Raw genomic sequence first — 6,000 nt, forward strand, 5'->3', positions numbered from 1 at the left:
CTTTTTCCTTGTTCCTGACCATGCCCTGGGCCCCTTCGGTCTGGCTGCGGCTCTGTGGTGTCCCTGCCCTGACACTGGGCACCTGCATCCCTAGCAAGCCCAGCTGGCACACGAGGAGGGGGGTGTGGCTGTGGCCTTCCTCTAGCCACATGCCCTGCTGGCCACTCCATTTCAGCTTTGTGCAGAACTGGGTTGGAGCTGGAGGTTTTTCTCTGGGCACCTGCAGTTGTGCTGCAGCCACCTGCGAAGGCCCTCCAGCCATTAGGTCTAGCTTCCCTGACTCCTCAGGGCTTGTTCACCCCCAGGCTTTCTCGCCTGCACATGGTTAGGCCATTTTCAGTGCTCGTGGGAGTCACAGACAGCAGCAGAACCTCCTCAGCCCCTTGGTTACTTCAGAACGCCTGCCCACGTGCATCTTCCAAGCTTGTGTTGTCCTCATGGCTGTGGGGTCTCAGGTGCGAACAGGAGACACTGAGCTGTGGTCCACTGTCCAAGGCTCTGCAGAAAGCAGCTAGGCTCTTCTAGGATGTTTCTATTCTGGTTGCTACCTTTATGGTGTAACTTTTAAGAACACTTATGGGAATGTGCTCATAGAACCATCACCTGCCCTGAGAATAAAACTCCTTGAATCACGATCAAGTCCAGTGTTTACGTGGCCCAGCCTGTCTTTACTCTGGGGAGAGACCAGGAACATCATTTGACTACGTATCCTCAGAATTATTTAGAGAAGAAAGCAGCAGATAATTTCCATTCGGCTGGTACTTTTTTGTTTTTTTGAGACAGGGTCTCGCTCTGTCACCTGGGCTGGAGTGCAAAGGCATGATCGCCGCTCACTGAGGCCTCGACCTCCTAGGCTCAAGCCATCTGCCCACATTAGCCTCCCAAATAGCTAGGACCACAGGTACCCACCACCACCACACCTGGCTAACTTGTTTTTGTAGAGATGGGGATTTGCCATGTTGCTCAGGCTGGTCTTGAACTCTTGGGCTTAAGTAATCCACCCGCCTCTGCCTTCCAAAGTGCTGGGCTTACAGGCATGAGCCACTGCGCCCAGCCTTGGCCTGCACTTTGAATGGGAATGAGACTGCGCAAACTGTGGAATGACCCGTGTCACCCACAGCTCAGTGGCCTGCATGCCAGCCCTCTGGGGCTGTGGCCGGGAGACGAGCCAGAGCACGAGGGGGTCAGAGCCGTGTGGGTTTTGGCCTGATTCTGCATTTGGTTGTTCCTGGAGGCCATGTAGCCTGCCTGCGTTAGGAAAGCACTGTGCCATCTGATCGTGAGCCCCTCCACGCCCCCGGTAAGGTGACCTTGCAGCAGGAGCTGTGCCCTGCCCGGGTAGGCACCCACTGGATAGGACCGGAGCAAGCCTGGCAGCCGCCACCTGCACCCACGCACTTGTGTTTCTCCTCGCAGTTTTAAGTAAATCTGTTTTTGAAGGCTTGTTGTGTGTTTCGTGATTTGTTTCTTTGGGAACATGAGTCAGATGGAGGCGAGAGCCGTAAGCCATGTGGGCTGTCGGCCTGGGAACTCAGACTTCCCAGCTTCTTGACAAAGCGTCACATTTCCTGCATTGACAGAAGGGAGCATTGAAGGGATGCCTTGGAGCCCAGACAGTGGTTGTCCCTGTGTCCTTCCCTTTGACCTGGCATCAGAGGTATCTCCAGTCCCTAGCCAGGGACCCTGAGGGGTTTGAGCCCCAGTGGGTTTTCTTAGATTTAAGCCAAAGTGAGTTGCATTATCTGCAACCAGGATAGATAGGGGAGGGAATGTGCTCAGAGCCAGGCAGACGAACTGAGGATCTCATTGATCTTTCTTTTCTGTTTACTAAAGGTAATACGTTCTTGTAAACAGTTCAAGTATTTAGCATAGACAGCTTGAAAGTACTTCCTGTTCTCATCCCAGCCTCCCCGTGACTCACTGCTGCTAATTAATGCTGTTAGCTTGGAATTGTAGAAAAAGGATGTTTTCCATGGAAATGCACTCAAAGTACACCATCGACTGGCAGAAATTGGCAAGTGTGATTTTCCAAGTGTTGGCAGTGATGCCGGGGAACAGCAACGCAGGTGGGGCAGCTGTTTTGGGGACAGCTAGTACTAGCTCATGGCACTAAGGACACGGGCCCCGGGATTGGCAGCCAGGGCATGGGCCACGCAGGGATGTTCATTGCTACACTGTGACAACTGTCACAGGCCGGAAGGAGGCGGGTGGACTACGGGGGAGCCACCCATGCTGTCACCTGGGGGACGGGCACACAGCCTTGTTCCGTTGCAAAACAAGTGAGAGATGGTATTGGTGTAACACGTAAAAATGCAAATGCTTAATTTTTATCAATTCACGTGTGGTGTAAAGCTGAAGATAGGCGTAGGAATAGTATGGTCACGCCTAGAGGTGTCGAAGGGTAGAACTTCAACTCTGTTTTGCTTTAAAAAGATTAAGGCTCACACGGCAGAACTAGCGTCTATTCACCTGTTGATCCCAATAAGGGATTGTTGATTACGAGCCCCCCCCCCCCCCCCGTTTTCTGTGTGGTTCAGAAACAAGCCCCTCAGGCAGGACACAGTGCCTGGGGCAGTGACCTGCAGGCCCACCCACTGCCATCTCCGCTGGTCTCGGGGTTGCTGCATGGCCTGCCAGCTGCGGCTGCTTCCTGGGCCCTGAGCGCCCTCCAAGGAGAGCAGGCGATCGTGGGTCCCCGGCGGTGGGCGCTTCCTTCTCTACTTTTAGGTTTGCTGCTACTTCCTGGGGCCTGGGTCCTGTCCCGGGGCCAAGCCATGGGGTCATCCTCAGCTGCACGGGGCGTGCCAACTACAAACGAGTCACTCGCTACAAGCAGCACCATGCAGCCTCCTGTCTGGACGAGACCCTCTACCCCCGCAGACTGGAGACGCACCCCGATTTCCCAGGTCACGGGGAAGTGTGGATCTGATAAAGGACTAAATGCGGCATCTTTCATACGTTTCTCTTATTTTAAAATGAAAAAAAAAAAATCAGGTCATGGGGAACGAGTAGAAGGCTGCTGCCTGCTGCAGTTCCCCCCTTGCTTTGAGAGCGTGGACAGCCCAGCCGGGGGGACCTGCTCTGGGCCTGGGTACCGCAGCCTCACCTAGACACAAGGGCAGAGGCTTTGTTCTCCAGGGATCTGACACCAGCATCCCCCTGGGGGCTCAGACCTTGGGCTTTTCTGTCTGCCGCTGGGGTTGAGGGGACAGCAGATGGGCAGCGAGGACTGGTGGCTGCCCAGGCTGGCCGTGCCTAACACCAGCGGGTGAGGCGGAGGCTGAGAAGGGATTGTGGCTGGGTCACCTGGGCCCAGATGGAGCTCACTCCTCCCTCTGGGGACCGCTTGGCTATGCTGCCCTTGGAGGCATGGCACTTTGCCCACCCGATGGATGGCGGGGCTTCAGCCTTCTCCCCTTGCAGGGGGTGGGGTGCCCGGGGTCCTCCCTTTGTCCCCTCTCCTTAGGGAGGTCCCTGTTTGCGGTGTGACCTCTAGTGGGTGTTCAGGGCCATTGCAGAGGGTTGCCCCCCGCCAGCAATGTGAAACAATGCCATTTGGATAGTTTCCAAACCTACCCTCACCCCCTCCCCATTTTGACTTGAAAATCTCCAAGTGACAGAAGGCAGCGATGCGTGTCCTTACTATCTTTGCCTCTGTCTCTCTCCTTCCTGAGGGGGGCGATCCCTGGCGCCTTCCCTTCTTCCTTGTGTGCTGGTCTGGGCCCTCCCTGTTGCCGAAGCCCACCTGCACTGCCTCTGAGCCGCAGAGGTCCTGGAAGCAAGGTGGAAAGGCACTCGAGGGCCGGGGGAGGTGCCCCTGCAGCGCTGTCCCTCCCCACCAAACAAGGAGCCGGGCTCTGCTGGGTGTTCTCCATGGCATCGTGTTTGGCAGACGTTAACCACGGAACAACCAGGGGTGCTGGTGTGGCTGGGATCAGCCCACTCCACAGGAGAGGAAGCAGCAGCTCAGAGAGACTGAGTAATTTGCCCAGGGTCACAAAGCCAGGGAGTATTAGCGCAGGGCCCCAGCCCCACAGCCTCACCTCTCCTGAATGTGCGCCTCTAGGAAGAGCCGCCGTCGGTGACTCAGTGTCAGCTGTTCTGGGACCCTGGCACCAAGTGTGGTGTTGAATCAGAAGCGCCAGCTCACGGAGCCGGTGCGGCCAGAGCAGTCCCGGCTGAAGCTGGGCGCTGATGAACTTGGATTGAAAATCTTGACTTGGGCTCAGCCAGAGGGTGTATTGCTTATCAAACCACGACTTTTCCTTTCCCATATGAGGACTTCTAGGACCTTGAGTTCGGTTCTCATATAAAAACACGAGAGTGCTGTTTTACAGAAACACAGGGAGGCTCAGCCTGAGGCCACACGGCACACCACGGCTGCGTGGGAATAACACTGGCTCTTGGGACCCACAATTCAAGCCCGGAGCCAGCTAAGGCCTCTGATGGCGCAGCCCCCATGCCCCTCACAAATGTGGGTGGAGCTCGGTCAGCATCTGGCTTCGGTATCGCCATCTGCCATGCACCCCTGCCTTTCCAGCCTGCGGCTCGGCTCCCCTTGCCCAGCCCCATGGCCTGGTGTCCCGGCTGCATTTGCCTTGGCTCGGGCTCCTCTGGGCATCCGGAGTTGCTGCTTCCTGGCTCCTTCCAGATGTTTACAGAAACTGCAGGTTCACAGAGGACAGACGGCTCTGCCCGCAGGGAGGACAGGCACCTGGTGCCCTTCCCACACGTACCTGTGCCACTGGCCCCAGGTCTGGTTGTCCTGAGCTCTCCCTGCCTGGCCATGCTGATGAACATGCTCTTCCCAAGGAGCAGAGTCGGCGGGAAGAGGCAATGGACCCACCCAGGGTGTGAAGATGCTTCTCAGAGTGAGGCCTGGGAAGCAGCTTTTGGCCCCAGGGCCAAGCAGTAGGAACTGACAAAGCACGGAGGGTCCACCTGTGTGCACAGCCGAGCTGCAAACTCACAGTTGTCACATGAGAGCCCTACCCACTGTCTCAAGGGAGAAAACGGCTTGGCTCTAGGAATCAGGCCTGCGGTGGGGCCCAGGCAACCCTCACTGGCTGAGACCCTTGCAGTGCTCTCGATGCTCAAGCCTTGTCCACTTCCCTCGGGGCAGGGTATCACCTCAGCAGCTGGTGTTTGTGGCCAGGCGAATCTGTGCGCCGGGCTGCTGCGTGCGTTGTGGGAGGGTGAGCAGCATCCTTGGCCCCAACAATGGATGGCAGTCCCTCCCACCTGTCAGCCAACAGGCCCCAGACGGGTCAGGTGTCCCCCACGCGACAAATGGTGCTAAGCATTGGGGACACGGCAGGGAACAATGACGGCTCTTCCCCAATACAGGCCACACACATCATGTCCCGGAATATGTGCTCTTGTGGCCGCCCCGGTCAGACACATCAGGAGGCAGTGGACTCCCAGGTGCAGGGAGGGTCAGGGCTGAGGTGGAAGTGGGCAGGGCAGGCATGTGCTGCTTGGCTCCGGTGACACCTGGCCCAGCACCTGGTGGGTGAGGAGAGGCAAGTGAGATGCTGTGTCCTCAGTTGTCCGCCTCTCCACCTGGGAGGCACGTAATTCCCAGAAACCTCAGCAGGGGCCGACTCCGCACTGGCCAGAGCCGGCCCCACGCCACCCAGGAACCAACCGTGGCCCAAGGAAAGGGGTTTCCGTGAGGCTTGAGTCTGTCATGGCTCCCCTGCAGTTCTGGGGCTACCTTCCCTGGGCACGTTCCACCCAGTTCCTGAGCAAAGCAAAGAGGCACTGGCCCCTGGGTCACCATCTACCATGGAGTCGGATTGCTCCCATGGCTTGGGTGGGTGTGAAGCTCGGCGTCACCAGGGAGCTGTCGGGAGAGACGCTCACCCCCGTTCCCGCACGCTGAGCTGTGGCTTTTGGGGAGGGGGTTTGAGCATTTGTAGTTTCCAAGGCCCCCAGAGCAGCTGTCCTGTGGCCGTTATCTGCCGCCATCGCACTAAACAACGCACCTCCGTCTCAACA

This window comes from Colobus angolensis, unplaced genomic scaffold (assembly GCF_000951035.1).
Source record: "Colobus angolensis palliatus isolate OR3802 unplaced genomic scaffold, Cang.pa_1.0 Scaffold76, whole genome shotgun sequence".
NCBI classification, from domain to species: domain Eukaryota; kingdom Metazoa; phylum Chordata; class Mammalia; order Primates; family Cercopithecidae; genus Colobus; species Colobus angolensis.